The following is a 14,068-nucleotide window of genomic DNA, read 5'->3' on the forward strand; positions in this document are numbered from 1 at the left end:
GGGGGGGGGGGGGGGCAAAGGATTAAAGAAAAGACAGACAAAGAGAATATAGCTGGGGCTCGGTGGATCTTCTGTCCCCGGATGAGGCCACAGAGAAGGATCCAGCCAGCAAGCTGAGGCTTTATTTTATAGTCAGAGGAAAACAAGGTAGTGGTCACCATAGCTACAATGTTCTTGTGAGTTTCACTTGTTTTGGCAGCACTTGCTGCATCTCCCACAGCCCATTAGCTACCCAGATAAGATTTAGGGAGCATCATAAGGTCAAGCCTAATTATAAGAGGACTGTGCCCTCTAAGCTGGGACTTGTTTGTGGCTTTGCCAACAGGTCAGTCCGAGGCTTAACCCTATAGCCGCTCGCTACAGAATATGTTTGAGAAATAGTAACAAGCGAAGAGAAAGAAATGTTTCTGACCAGTAAAGAGCCTTTACTATAGTGATTGTAGGAAAAGTGGGCAAGAGAAGTATGGACCCTCCTTCTGGGTGGTCACAGTCAGTGGAGGAGACAGACAAGACACGAGCACAGGGACTCACAAGGGGCAGCAGGTTGGAGTGCTAGGAGGAGAAATGTGAGCGATGAGGGAGGCTGAGGAGTTTCCTGGGAGAACGCCATCTGAGCAGAGACCTGAAGGAGGTAAGGAAGGCGGTACGGGGGCAGCTGTGTCTGGGGAAGAGAGACCTGGGCAGAGGGAACAGCACATGCAAAGGCCCTGAGGCCTGAGGGTGCATGGTGTATTTGAGAAGCAACATGAGGCCAGTGGTTGGATCAAGGAGGGCGGAGGGGGAAGGTGGTCGGCGATGAAGTTGACAGGGGTCAGCGTCCAAAGACTGTGGTATTCAGAGCTTGTTGGGGAGTCTTGGGAGGGTTTCGGCAGCGGAGTGCTACCCAAAGACATGCTGCCTTCTGAGTTTATACTGTCAGACAGCATAAGCACAGCAGCAGAAGCAATAGCCACAGGGTGCTGAAGGTCAGTCAGGGTGCCGTGCCTCTCACGAGGGTGCCTGGGACACAGTCATGGACAAATCCCACTTACAGGCGAGGAAACGGAAGCTCAGAGAGATGTGCTTGCACCTATGTCATAGCTCTCACAGATACTTCTGGAACAAATAATCGCATTGGGAGATACATTACTTAAAAAAAGCTTTCTCTGTCACTTAATGTTCTTTAAAACCATCATTTTTAATGGCTGTATGGTATTCTATTCCAGTCCCATTCACCATTCCCATTGCCCCGTGGCCAAAAAGTTCGATTGTTTTTTTTGTGTTTTTTTTTGCTATTAATAGCAATACTGTAATAAATGTTCTTGTTCAATCCTTCTGAGTCTCCTTCGGTATATGGCTAAGGTCAATTTCTTTTTTTTTTTAATTTTTAAAATATATTTTATTGATTTTTTTTACAGAGAGGAAGGGAGAGGAATAGAGAGTTAGAAACATCGATGAGAGAGAAACATCGATCAGCTGCCTCCTGCACACTCCCTACTGGGGATGTGCCCGCAACCAAGGTACCTGCCCTTGACCGGAATTGAACCTGGGACCTTTCAGTCCACAGGCCGACGCTCTATCCACTGAGCCAAACCAGTTAGGGCCTAAGGTCAATTTCTAAAAGTACAGATGCTAGATCAGAATATAGGCCTATTGATACAGCATAAAACTTCTCAACATCTTTTGAGAAATGTGACTATGTTGCTGTCCTAAAAGGACCTCTCAATGGACCTTCTCACCTGCCATGTTTGGAGGGACATGTTTGGGCTGAGTTGTCTCTTTTTTTTGCTTATTTAAAAAGGCCTCGGTGGCAGGAATATAGTGTAAACATCGTTGGAAAAACTAAAAGGCATCGATACATATCCGAATATACACTTTGTACATAGATCACATTTCCTTTAGTCTTCCTGAGTGAAGTCCTGATTCAGCACCGAGGTCTAGTGACTCAGAGGTCCCGGCAGCTGCACGTTCAGGCCGGCGGAGTCCACCGTGTACACGGGCCATGGCTGACGTCCCCTCCTGGCTCTAGCCTGCCCGTCATCCTCGCTCTAGCTGATCTGACACACTCAGTGTGCTGTGGCAGCGTGTGGGCTTCCGGGAAGGATGCATCAGGCAGGCCGGCGACCTCAGCGGCATCTAGGCTGTCCCGGATCCCTTTGTAAGGGACCAGCACAGGCCGGTTCAGGCCCAGGACCTCACCTCGGCTGCAAGCTTGATCCCTGGCCCTGGTGCGTAGGCAACCAGTCAACGTGTCTCTTTAACGCCGCTGCTTCTCTCTCTCAGCTGAGTTGTCTTTTTCTCTTTCTTTTTCTTTCTTTTCTTTTAATTTTACTCAGAATGCGTCCTTTCCCTCTCCCCTCCCAAGAGAGGGAGGAACAATCGTCAACGGCAAGTGGCAGTTGCAGAAGCAACACCAAGAGCCGGCTTCAAGCTCAAGAGAGGACGCTGCACCTTCTCCTTGTGGTTTCGGGTGCTCTACACGTTCAGAGAAACTTCACTGATAACGAACCATAGAAATGATCCCTGAAAGTATAGTCTTTGTCTTTTCATTCACTGCCTTATTTTGTTCTCTCATAGGGAACAGAATGAGGTTAAAATACCTTAATTTGGCAGATTTTACGAAAGCCTATGACCATGTGAACATGTTGGCAGGGTGCCTTCCAGGCCTCAGCGTCCCCATTTTAAGGTCGGGAATGACAACAATGGTGTAATCCTCAGATTCTTTCCTAAGTTCTATACCTGTGACCAGGGAGGTATTTGAGATGCCTAATCTCCTAATTTGGAGGCCAGGGGAGATTCCTTCTGCCCTCAGTTTGCCTCACTTTCTTACTCTGGGAATGAGGCTCAGCTTTTAAAAATGCTGTTACTTATTTTTAAAAAAGTAGAGAATACATTTATAAAGTATAGAATCCAAAAAGTATATAGAATATTTTCTAAAAAGCTTTTATTCTGTCCCCCAGCCAGCCCAGTAGCCACCACTGGGACTAGTTTCTGGCAGGTGTTGCCAGGAAAGTTCAGAAGCAAGCAAATATGTATATAGAGAACGCCCTTTAGCTTAAACGGAAAAAACAAAATACAGCCCTGGGGTGCACAGAAGATAGGGAACTGACATCTGAGGCTGATTTCATCTTGGTTTCGAGTCGAGTGAAGAAAACACCGCCATGGTCAGGATGCTGGAGGAGGCATGGAAACAGCCTCAGGCCTGTGTGCAGGGCAAGATGTTATTTGCTCACGTGCTGGGTCAGGATAAGCTCATAATAACCCTCCAGCTCCCTCTGATCTGGGCACAGTAACGACAGCTTGTCCACCTTATTTTTATGGGCGCTCCTCCCCCCGACCCCCCTACCTGGTCAGGGATGGGGAGGACTGGGATGCTCTCAAGCTCTCTGAATTGGCACCAGGTACTTAAATCCTTGAAGATAGGGGGCACCACCAATATGTTGTTGGCAGGTGGAGCTGCTCAGACTTCAAGAATCTGAGTTGCCCAGATAATCTCACTTTGTGAGGCCTAACTTGGAGTCCAGGGGAGGTTTCCTCTGCCCTGTTTGCCTCACTTTCTTACTCTGGGAATGAGGCTCTGCATTTAAAAAAAAATTGATTTTGGAGCAGGAGGAAGGGGAAGAGAGAGAAACATACCTGCAACCTAGGTATGTGCCCTGACTGGGAATCAAACCTGTGACCTCCCAGCGCATGGGATGGTGCTCCAACCAACTGAGGTACCTCGGCCAGGGCAGAGGCTCAGCATGTGAGCAACACTTTGTGTATTATTTTATTTGTTTTAAGCTCCAGGGTATGCAGGACAGAGGCAAGCTTTGAAGATGCCAGGGCCAGCAGGGCCTGTATGGAGGCATCTCAAATATCCCCACCCCTGATCACAGGTGTAAATCTTAGGGAAGGATCTGAGGACCACACCATTGTTGTCATTCCTGACCTTAAAATGGGGATGCTGAGGTCTGGAAGGCACCCTAGCAATATGTTCACATGGTCATATGCTTTTGTAAGATCTGCCAAATCAAGGTATTTTAACCTCACTCGGTTAAAACCACCATCTCTTTTCAGGCTTACTTCCCCTTGTGCCAGATGATGTTGGAGTGAGTGCTAGCATTTTGGGGATCTGGCTAAGATGCCCGTGACATTTCATTTGGGTTTTAGTGGTTTTATTTATGTTGTTTCCAGTAACTTTTATGAATAAATTATTATCAACTGACCTAGTATAGGAATGGCTTCCAGGAATGCCCCTACTTAGCACACTGAGTTGACTCAAATGCCACTGTGATGTGAACATGCGAGTCAGAGGTTATATCTCTATACGTAAGAGTGGTTACATGTTTGTGGAAAGTATTATGGAGGTAATTCATAAAAGTAATGTTATTTTTCTGGTAATGTTTGTGGAACTTGTCATTGGCCATGGTTTCTTTTATCTTTCTAACCTAATAATCACTTTATTATCCAATTTTATATTTGTAATTTTGTAGTTCTTTTCCTTTCTTTCTTTTTAAAAAAATATATTTTTATTGATTTCAGAGAGGAAGAGAGAGGGAGAGAGAGAGGGAGAGAGAGAAACATCAATGATGAGAGAGAATCATCGATTGGCTGCCTCCTGCACGCTCCACACTGGGGATTTGATCCCGCAACCCAGGCATTTGCCCTTGACCGGAATCAAACCTGGGACCCTTCAGTCTGCAGGCCGATGCTCTATCCCCGTGGTCAGCAAACTGTGGCTCGCGAGCCACATGCGGTTCTTTGGCCCTTTGAGTGTGGCCACGAAGTTTCAATCGCACTGTATGTGCACGCCCGCACGTGGTATTTTGTGGAAGAGCCACACTCAAGGGGCCGCAGTTTGCCAACCACTGCTCTATCCAGTTAGCCAAACCAGTCAGGGCTGTAGTTCTTTTCTTAAATAAGATTTCCTAAATTGTATAAACCTTGGGAAGTACAAAGGCTGGATCTGCCCCTGCTCAGTTTTCTCTGTGTCTTTTAGGATCACAGGGCCCTCCTTGCCTTTCCTCACTGTTACCACCAAACAGGTTTTGCACATTTACATGTGGATATAACAAAATAGTTCAGAGGACTCCTGCTGGATCCACACAAATCTTTGTTTTCTCATCTATAAAATAGGAATAATAGGATCTATCTTCTCAGATAGTAATGAAGTCAAGTGAGAAAACATGTATAAGGCCTCAAGCACAACGTGGCAGAGGGCACAGTTAGAGCCAGGTTTAATGTTTTGCTGGTCCTCACAGATATAGTCAGATGCCCTGTTTCTGACAGTTTTGTTCTGATTTGGTAGGTGCCCAGGCCAGGACACCCAATCATTGTTAGCTATTGGTATATTATTAGTCCCCTCCCCTGTGTACCCAAGGCATGTGCACACAGTAAGTGCTCAATCATTGGCAATCCAAGAATTTGAAAGACACTAACTGGTTCTAAATTGAGCAATGCAGACTCAAACAGTGACTCATAGCTATGAAATCTCATCTCTAAGAGCCTTTTGAGTTAACTTATTCTAATCCTATTAAAAAAATGTTTTTACATGTTTAAATGTTGGAAATTTGGAAAGTCCACAAAAGCCAAAGAAAAAATTAACTGCTGTTATTATAAATGATTATACACCTATTCATGTGATGCTGTGGTTATGTATTTAATACATATGTTGTACATGGTGCTTTGAAACATACTTTAAAACAAAAAAACACTTTCTTGGCATTTTCTTTAAATATCTTTTAACAACATAGTTTTTAATGACTGCATAATATTCCTCATCAGTAAGTGGGGTTAATTAAAGGTACGCATCTCAAAGGGTTCTGCCATGAGCACTGACAAGAGTTATGTCATGTAAAGTTACCGGGCATGTAAAAAGCAGAATGCATTTATATAACCAACTAGAGGCCCGGTGCACAAAAATTTGTGCACTGGGGGGGGGGGGTCCCTCAGCCCGGCCTGTGCCCTCTCGCAGTCTGGGACCCCTCAGGAGATAACGACCTGCTGGCTTAGGCCTGCTCCTGGGTGGCAGAGGGCAGGCCCAATCCCTAGGTGCAGCCCCTGGTCAGGCTCAGAGCAGGGCTGATTGGGGAGTTGGGGCGCCGCCCCCTGTCATGCACAGAGCAGGGCAGATGGTTTGTTTAGGTTCTATAATCGAAACACTGTATCATCTCCAGCTCTGAGATCCCGGCAGGCTGAAAGCTGGTTTCTGGGGTTTTTTTCGCTTCTATATTTGTCACAATGTTTCAAACTGCCAGGTCAGAGGCCGACAGCGGCTGGCGGGGAACGTTGGAGTCCACCAGTCACTGGAGCAAGCAAGCCTCCCTGTTCGCTTCAGTGCATGGCTGCCGGCCGCCATCTTGGCTGACAGTTAATTTGCATAAGGATATGCTGATTAGCCAATGGGAAGGGTAGCGGTTGTACGCTAATTACCATGTTTCTCTTTTATTAGTGTAGATCCCCTTTCGCTGAGCATTCAGGTTATTTCCATTATTTTGCTCTGATACATAGCGCTGGGCTATATTAATCTTTGCTCAAATCTTTGGTCATTTCCTTAGTAAATGTCAAGATTGCTGGGTGTGCACATTTTAAAGAACCCACTCATTGTGGTGCCGTTAAGGGTACTGAGAGGGAAAGGGGTTTGCCCGGGCTCATATAGCGAGTTAGCTGCAAAGTCCGGACTAGGAACCAGCCCCGGGACCCTAAATGGTGCCTCATGCAGCTGAAAACCAGGAGAAAGTCCAGCTTGAGCATTAAGGCACCGGGCTAAGGCCGCCCCTGGAAGAACAGGAGACCGGTGCGAAGGGGCGGGGCGGGGCGGGGCGGGGCTGCTGGCCTCCGGCTCTGCGGACCTACCGAAGTTAAACGGTCGCCTGGCAACACGGGCGGCGCGGCGTTCGAACGGAAGCGAGGAACCAATCAGGATGTCCGGGGCAAACCATTTTCGTGACGGGGGTGGAGGGGGAAGGCATGCTCACTTCCCCTTCCTCTGCGCACCAGGACCTTCGTTCCGGTGGGGGCCTTGCGACGGTCGGGTCCCCCCCGCTCGTCTCGGGTGCGGAGGACCGCTCCGAAGAGGTCCCTCTGCGGGTCCTCACGCGGGACTGGCCCCCGAGCGGCGTTGGGCGTGGCCATTCCCGGCCCGGGTCCGAGCTGTCAGCCTCTCCACCACCCTACCTGGAAGAGCCGGGACTCGCCTAGGGTGGGCTCCAGGTGAGGGCGCAGGTGGTCTGGGGCGCGAGCTCGGTCTGGGGGGGCCCCCGCTCACCGAAAGCCTGCGTTGTGTGTCCTCCCCGCGTCATACCTGCGTGAGAGGGACACCTGGTGGTCTTAGCAGCCACGGAGCCCTGGCTGGATCACCCCCCTCTGTCCCTTCCCACACCATCTTTGGGTGCCTTTTCTGGGCGTCTGTCTGCTCCTGTGCGCCAGGGGTTGGACTTGGTTCTTCTGCCCACGAGGTTTTGAATTACAGCGCTGTTCCTCTGAGAGGCCCGCTCCGCTCCGGGAGTATCGGGCGGGACTGGCGTTGCTGGGCTAGAAGCGGCGTGGGCAGCAGGTGCTCTGACCCCGGAGTCACTGTTGTGCTCTTGGGGACCCGGGGAAAGGATAGAGGCAGCCCCTCAGCGGAAGCCAGAGCCACCAGAAACACTAGAGACTTTGGAGTTGGGGGTGGTGCAACCTGGTGAGCTTCTGACCTCGACTGTGTCCTGCCTCCTGGCCGCCCCCACCCTCAGCCCCCGCCCCCAGGTTGCTATTCTTGGTGTCCTTTTGCAGGTGGGGAAACTGAGGTTCTCAGAAAATAAGCCCCTTGCCCAAAGTCACACCAGCAGACTTGGCACCGCTGGGGTTGGCTCCCAGTCTGTCTGGCTTCAGTATTAGAATTCTAGGCGCTCAGAGTCATAGCATCTGAGAGTCTTGGATTTCTTTAAGGGCAGGTATCCTCTCTCCTCCTGGCTCTGGGGAGGGGAGCTCTGGGGACTCAGAAGGAAACAAGTCTTTCATTCATTCATTCATTCTTTCAACAAATATTTATTGACTTCATATGCCTTGCCCTCCCCCTTGTCTATTTTGTAGCGGTTACCCCATTTGATGTCCTGTATATATATATGTCACTTTTTAGTGAGTTTATTCTCTTTCCTGACTGGCATGTGATGCAAGGAGGGGGTTTAGGATGAGGTAAGTGAGGTACTTTCCTCCAAAGCGAAATTGAGGGGGTGCCCCAAACCTCTGTGATCAAAGCAACTAAAGTTGACATTTATTGACCGTTTGTGGTATGTTCTGCTGGCTGAAGATAACTCGTATGGCCTCTATGCAACACAGTCCCTCTCATTTCTGTCACAATTACAAGTGCATCCCTGAAGCCACCTGTCCTACTTCCAGGCAGAGTGATGTAGGTGGAGTTATGCTGCAGTGTGGTGCGTAATAGGGAGAGACTGGACACAGACTAAATTGCATCAATAGAGGCTGATGAGCTCGTTATGTACAGAGGTGGCACAACATATATTAGCAACAACATATACTATTAAGTGTATTAATAACATATTATAATTAATATAGTAATAACATATTATTAAGAACAATATATATTATTGAGTAAGAAGAGCATGATGAAAACAGTACATACAGCATGTTACCATATGTGTAAAAAAGAAAGAATACAGGGTATTCCCCCCAAAAACAGTATACACATTTTAACAGCTGATAGCTCAATTTTGAATACGGAATGTATTTAATAAACATTGCCTTTATAATTATTCAAAGTGTGTGTATACATTTTTTGGGGCCACCCTATATCTGTCCATTATTGCCTATATCTGCCTAAAATCTCCCTGGAAGGACACATTGTCTGGTGATAGTGGGGCCTGCAAGGAGGGGAATGGGTGGCTGGGAACAGGAGTCGGGGAGAGTTTATTTTTACTTCTTGCCCTTTATAGCTCTTGAATTGAGCCATGTGCATATATCACCTGGTTGAAAAATTGTATATTTATATCTGTTAGATTATATATTTAATCAAAAGACCACTGCCCTGTCTGTGATCTGTCACTGACTTGCTGTGTGACTTTGGGCAAGTTTCTTTACATCTCTGGTCTAAGATAAGAAGCCATAAAGGTGAGTTCAGGCCTGGGAGAGGGCAATTCAGGCTGGGAAGTGGGCTTGGCTGTGGGTCTTCCCCAACCTTCCCCTTCCCCATCCTGTGTGCCCTAAGTCTCTGCATGTGGTGTCTCTCATGCTGTCTCCACTGCAAGCCCCTTTGTTCCCATTTTGCAACCTCAGGTACAAACAGAGGCTCAGAGAACTGAGTTGGCCTTCACTGGGCCAAATAGAAGATTGCTGCCTTAGGTGACTGCCCCCGCATCCTTCCCACAGCCTGCTCACCTCTGCCTTCCTGAGGCTTGTGCAAGGCCGCCCTAGGCAGGACTGACTCTGGGCAAGGCTGACGCCAGGCAGGCCAGGGCACGAGCGTCTAGGGAGACTCCAGAAATAGCGTGGGGCCTGGTGTGGCCCTGGGGGATGCCCAGCTAGCCGGGTGTCTCTGACCCCGACAGCTGGGCTGAAATTGAGCTGGGCTACCCTACTGGCCAGCCCCCTTCCTGCTGCTGGGAGCCCTCCTGATCCTCCTCTAAGGCAGGTGAGGGCCTCCCTGTCTCCACCCAAGTCTGGGCTTGGCTTCTGCTGTTGAGAGAAGCAGGTGGAAGGAAGGGGTGGGGGTGGGAGTGCAGAATGTCATGGAAATGATAAACATCAGAAACTATACCTCTGCCCTCTTAGCAAAGAATGAAAATCACTAATACCTCTTGAGCACTCACTGTGTGCTAAGTACTTTATAAGTATGAACTAATTTAATTCCCTCAATAATGTAAGGTAGTTACCACATGAGGAGAGAAGCAGGTGGAAGGAAGGGGTGGGGGTGGGAGTGCAGAATGTCATGGAAATGATAAACATCAGAAACTATACCTCTGCCCTCTTAGCAAAGAATGAAAATCACTAATACCTCTTGAGCACTCACTGTGTGCTAAGTACTTTATAAGTATGAACTAATTTAATTCCCTCAATAATGTAAGGTAGTTACCACTGTTATTATTTCCACCTTACAAAGTGAAAGTGAGCACTAGAGAGATTTAGTAACTTGTACAAGGTCACCTAGAGCTGGAATTCAAAAGCATGAAGTTTGGCTCCAGACTCTATATATTCATATTCTCTCTCTCTCTCTCTCTCTCGTAAAATGTATTAAGATAAAGTTGACCATTTTAACCATTTTTTAGAAAATCTACTTTTATTGATTTCAGAGAGGAAGGGAAGAGGGAGAGAGAGATAGAAACATCAATGATGAGAGAGAATCACTGATCAGCTGCCTCCTGCATGCCCCCCACTGGGGATTGAGCCCGAAACCTGAGCATGTGCCCTTGACTGGAATCGAACCCAGGATCCTTCAGTCCACAGGCTGACGCTCTATCCACTGAGCCAAACCAGCCAGGGCTATTTTAACCATTTTTAAGTGTACAGTTCAGTGGCATGAGCACCTTCACATTGTGCAACCATCACCACTATCCACCTCCAGAACTTTTTCATCTTCCCAAATGGAAATTTTATATTCATTAAACACTCAGGATCCTTCAGTCCACAGGCTGACGCTCTATCCACTGAGCCAAACCAGCCAGGGCTATTTTAACCATTTTTAAGGTACAGTTCAGTGGCGTTGAGCACCTTCACATTGTGCAACCATCACCACTGTCCACCTCCAGGCTTTTTCATCTTCCCAAATGGAAATTTTATATTCATTAAACACTAACTCTCCATTCTCCTCCCTTCTAGCCCCTGGCAACCACCATTCTAGTGTCTGTCTATGAATTTGACTACTGCAGGTACTCTGATCACTGGCATCACACAATATTTGTCTTTTTGTGTCTGTTTATTTCTCTTAGCATGTCTTTAGGGCTTACTTATGTTATAGCATGTATCAATTTCATTCCTTTTTAAGGCTAAATAATGTTCCATTGTATGTATATATAACATTTTGTTTAATCCGTTAATAGTCACTTGGGTTGCTTCCACCTTTTGGTTATTGTGACTAATGCGACTATGAACATGGTTGTACATATATGTGTTCAACTTCCTGATTTCAATTCCTTTAGGTATATACTGAGAAGTAGAATTGGGGGATCCTATGGTAGTTCTACTTAAAAATTTTTGCCTAACTGACGTACTTTTTCCACATTGGCTGCACCATTTATATTCCCAACTGTGCACAAGGGTCCTAGGTTCTCCACATCCCCAATACTTGTTATTTTCTGTATATATTTTTTATAATGGCCATCTTAATGGATGTGACATGGTATCTCATTGTGGTTTTGATTTACATTTTCCTAACGATTAGTGATGTCGAGCACCTTTTCATGTGCTTATTGTCTGTTTATTCACCTTCTTTGGAGAGATGTCTATTCAAGTGACTCTGCATTTAGATTGATAACCTCTGACAGGGTGGTGAACATTCTGGACTGACGAAGGCCTCATCCAGGAGCACTTGGTTGGTGAATAGTTATCACTGTCACACTTTGGTGGCGTTTGTCATGCACTGGCCTTGTGCTGGGAGAGGGCACGAGAGAGCAGTCCTGTTTTACAGCTGAGGAAATGGAGGCATGGAGGAGCTGAATAGCTGGTCACTGGTGGAGCTGGGGCTTGACCCCAGGCAGGCTGGTTCTGGAGTCCATGCTACAGAGCTGGCCAGGGAGATGGAGTGGAAAAGGGCAGTGCTGGCAGCGGACCCAGTGTGTGCAGAGGTTTGGACGTGGTGTCTGGAGGTTTGGAGACAGAACAGGGCTCAGTTAGAAGTGGCCAGAGCCTACCTTGAATGGGGGGTGACTTGAGGCTGGAGGAGTGGGGCAGGTGGGGGAGGGCCTGGGGCAGGGTCGGGGGGCTGGAAGGAGGCTTGGTGCTGAGGGGCCTTGGCCTTTGAGGTAGCCTGGCTCCAGTCCTGCCCCTTGGTCAGTGTTGGCCCCTCTGGTGTTTGGTCCCTGGAGGAAGACAGTATGGAAGAGTGTGAAGGAGTTCCCAGCCCAGTGGGGGGAAACATATTCCCAACAGTGTACAAGGGTTCTAGTTTCTGCACCACCAATACTTGTTATTTTCTGTTTTTGGATCCACAGCCAAGCCCACTTCCTGGCCTGAATTGCCCTCTTAATACATTTTACAAATAGGAAACAGGAAACAAGTGACAAATGAGTGAACATCTAAAACGACAGGGTGTGATGAATGCTTGGAAGGGAACAGACCAGGTGAGAGAGTTGGTGGGAGCCTCAGAGTGGGCAGGGAGTTCTCTCTGAGGAGGTGACATTTGAAGTGAGACCTGAAGGAGATGAGAGAAGAGGTTCCAGGCAGAGAACGGATGGTACAAAGGCCCTGAGGCAGGAAAGAGCTTGGCGTGTGCAGGAACAGCTGGGAGGGCTATGTGGCCGGAGCAGAAAAGGGTGCCGATGAGGTGGGACAGGAGGGCAGGGACTGGATCTGGGAGGGCCTGAGGGCCCAGGGAGAGTTTGGACTTTATTTTCAGGTGATGGGGAGCCACAGCGGGTTTTCGGTAGAGCAGTGAAGAGATCTAATTTCTGTTGGGAAGACATTGCTATTATTGCCCCTATTTTATAGTTGAGGAAACAGACCCAGAGCCATAGCCAGGGAGTGCTTCCTGAAGCAGCTCCACTCTCGGGGGTCCAGAGAGGGAGGCTGTAGATTCCTTAGGAGACCCTTGGTGAGTGGCCGAACCCAATACTGGAGACCTGTTCTCCCTCCTCCCCCCAAGACCCATATTCCGGTTCAAATCCTGGCTCTGCCAATTACCAGCTTTGTGACTTCAGGCAAGTGGTCCCACCTCTCTGTGCCTCAGTTTTCTCAACTGTAAAACAGGCATACTAGTAGTACCTATCCCGCAGGGTGGGTGTGAGGATTAAATGAGTTAACATATATCGAGTGTAGAAGAGTGCCAGGTACGAAGAAAGCACTCAGAAAAATTCTTACCGACTTTATTCTGAAAAGTATTATTGTTGCTTTGCTTTTACTACTATTAGTGCCTAACTGAACCCTCTCCCACCTCATTGTTCACCGTGGAGGGCCAGGCAGGGACCCAGCAGGCTACTGTGGGGAAGGATGGTCTTGTTCCATCATTCAGGCCCCAGGGCCTGGAGGGGGCGTCAGGGTTGACTCACTCTCAGTGTAGACAGCGGTTCCCTGAGTCACTTCCTATCTCCTCATGCCCTCCACCCCAATTCTGTCTTAGCCTCTCCAGGCACAGACATGGACCTCTTCAGCCTCCCCAGGGTCGGGGGGCGGGGGGCACTTCCTTCTCTGGGCCTCAGGATCCCCACGAAACTGGCCTGACCAAATGTGCCACCTGAAGTGACTTAACGGGGCTTAGGCTGGCAGAGCAGACAATCAGCTCCCTCCCGGGATTCCTTCCTTCCAGCAGGGCTACTACCATCTCCTCAGAAAACGGGGATGAAATAGTTCCCGGTCTGGGGAGTGGGGAGATTGTCCAGAGATTTAAGTAAGTACAGTGCCTGGCACTCAAAAATTGTAGTTACCACTATTACTCTTATTGCTGTTGTTACTATGTTTACAGCTTGCTCAAAGCTTCTACAGGCACTTTCAGACCCCAAGAACTCACACTGACCCGGCCTGGAAGGTGGGATCCCCTCTTTGGAGGGTCAGAGAGGTTAAGCAACCGGACCAGGGACACACAGCTAGAAAGGGCTCGTCCAGAGAGGGAAGGTGCCCAGGTTGGACTCCTCTGGGTTACCTTGGGCAGCTGATTCAGCCTGTCCCAGCCTCAGAATTCTATTAGTCAGGTGGGGATAATAATAGCGCTCAGCTCATAGGAGTTGTTGGGAAGATTAAAATGGGTTAATTGATACCAGGAAAAGCACTTTCTCACGCCTGGCACAGTGAACTTAAACGGTGGTCACGGTGGCGGTGGGAGGGGACTCAGTTTCTCTGTCTCCGCAGTGGGCACGCTTGCGGGAGTGGCCACGGGGACTCGCGTGGACGGGGCCAGTGCAGCTGTGAGAGCGCCCGGCTCCCGGGGAGCTTCCTGAGTGGGTCCCGGGACAGGTCCAGGCGC

The 14,068-nt window shown here is 48.5% G+C and overlaps 1 protein-coding gene across 2 annotated transcripts in view; it reads left to right on the top strand.

Annotated features, from left to right (window-relative positions):
- The first annotated feature begins 3,620 nt into the window (after positions 1 to 3,620).
- FAM110A (family with sequence similarity 110, member A) overlaps positions 3,621 to 14,068 on the top strand; it is a 15,659-nt gene continuing 5,211 nt past the window's right edge. Inside the window, exon 1 of one of the 2 annotated variants that reach the window (XM_014546564.1) lies at positions 3,621 to 3,626. The gene's annotated coding sequence lies outside the window, so the exon portion shown is untranslated. Of the gene's footprint in view, positions 3,627 to 6,926; positions 7,174 to 14,068 lie in introns of those variants that run through there. The other variant, XM_005874777.2, reaches the window with a different exon arrangement.

Source organism: Myotis brandtii, unplaced genomic scaffold (assembly GCF_000412655.1).
Source record: "Myotis brandtii unplaced genomic scaffold, ASM41265v1 scaffold450, whole genome shotgun sequence".
Taxonomy (NCBI): Eukaryota; Metazoa; Chordata; class Mammalia; order Chiroptera; family Vespertilionidae; genus Myotis; species Myotis brandtii.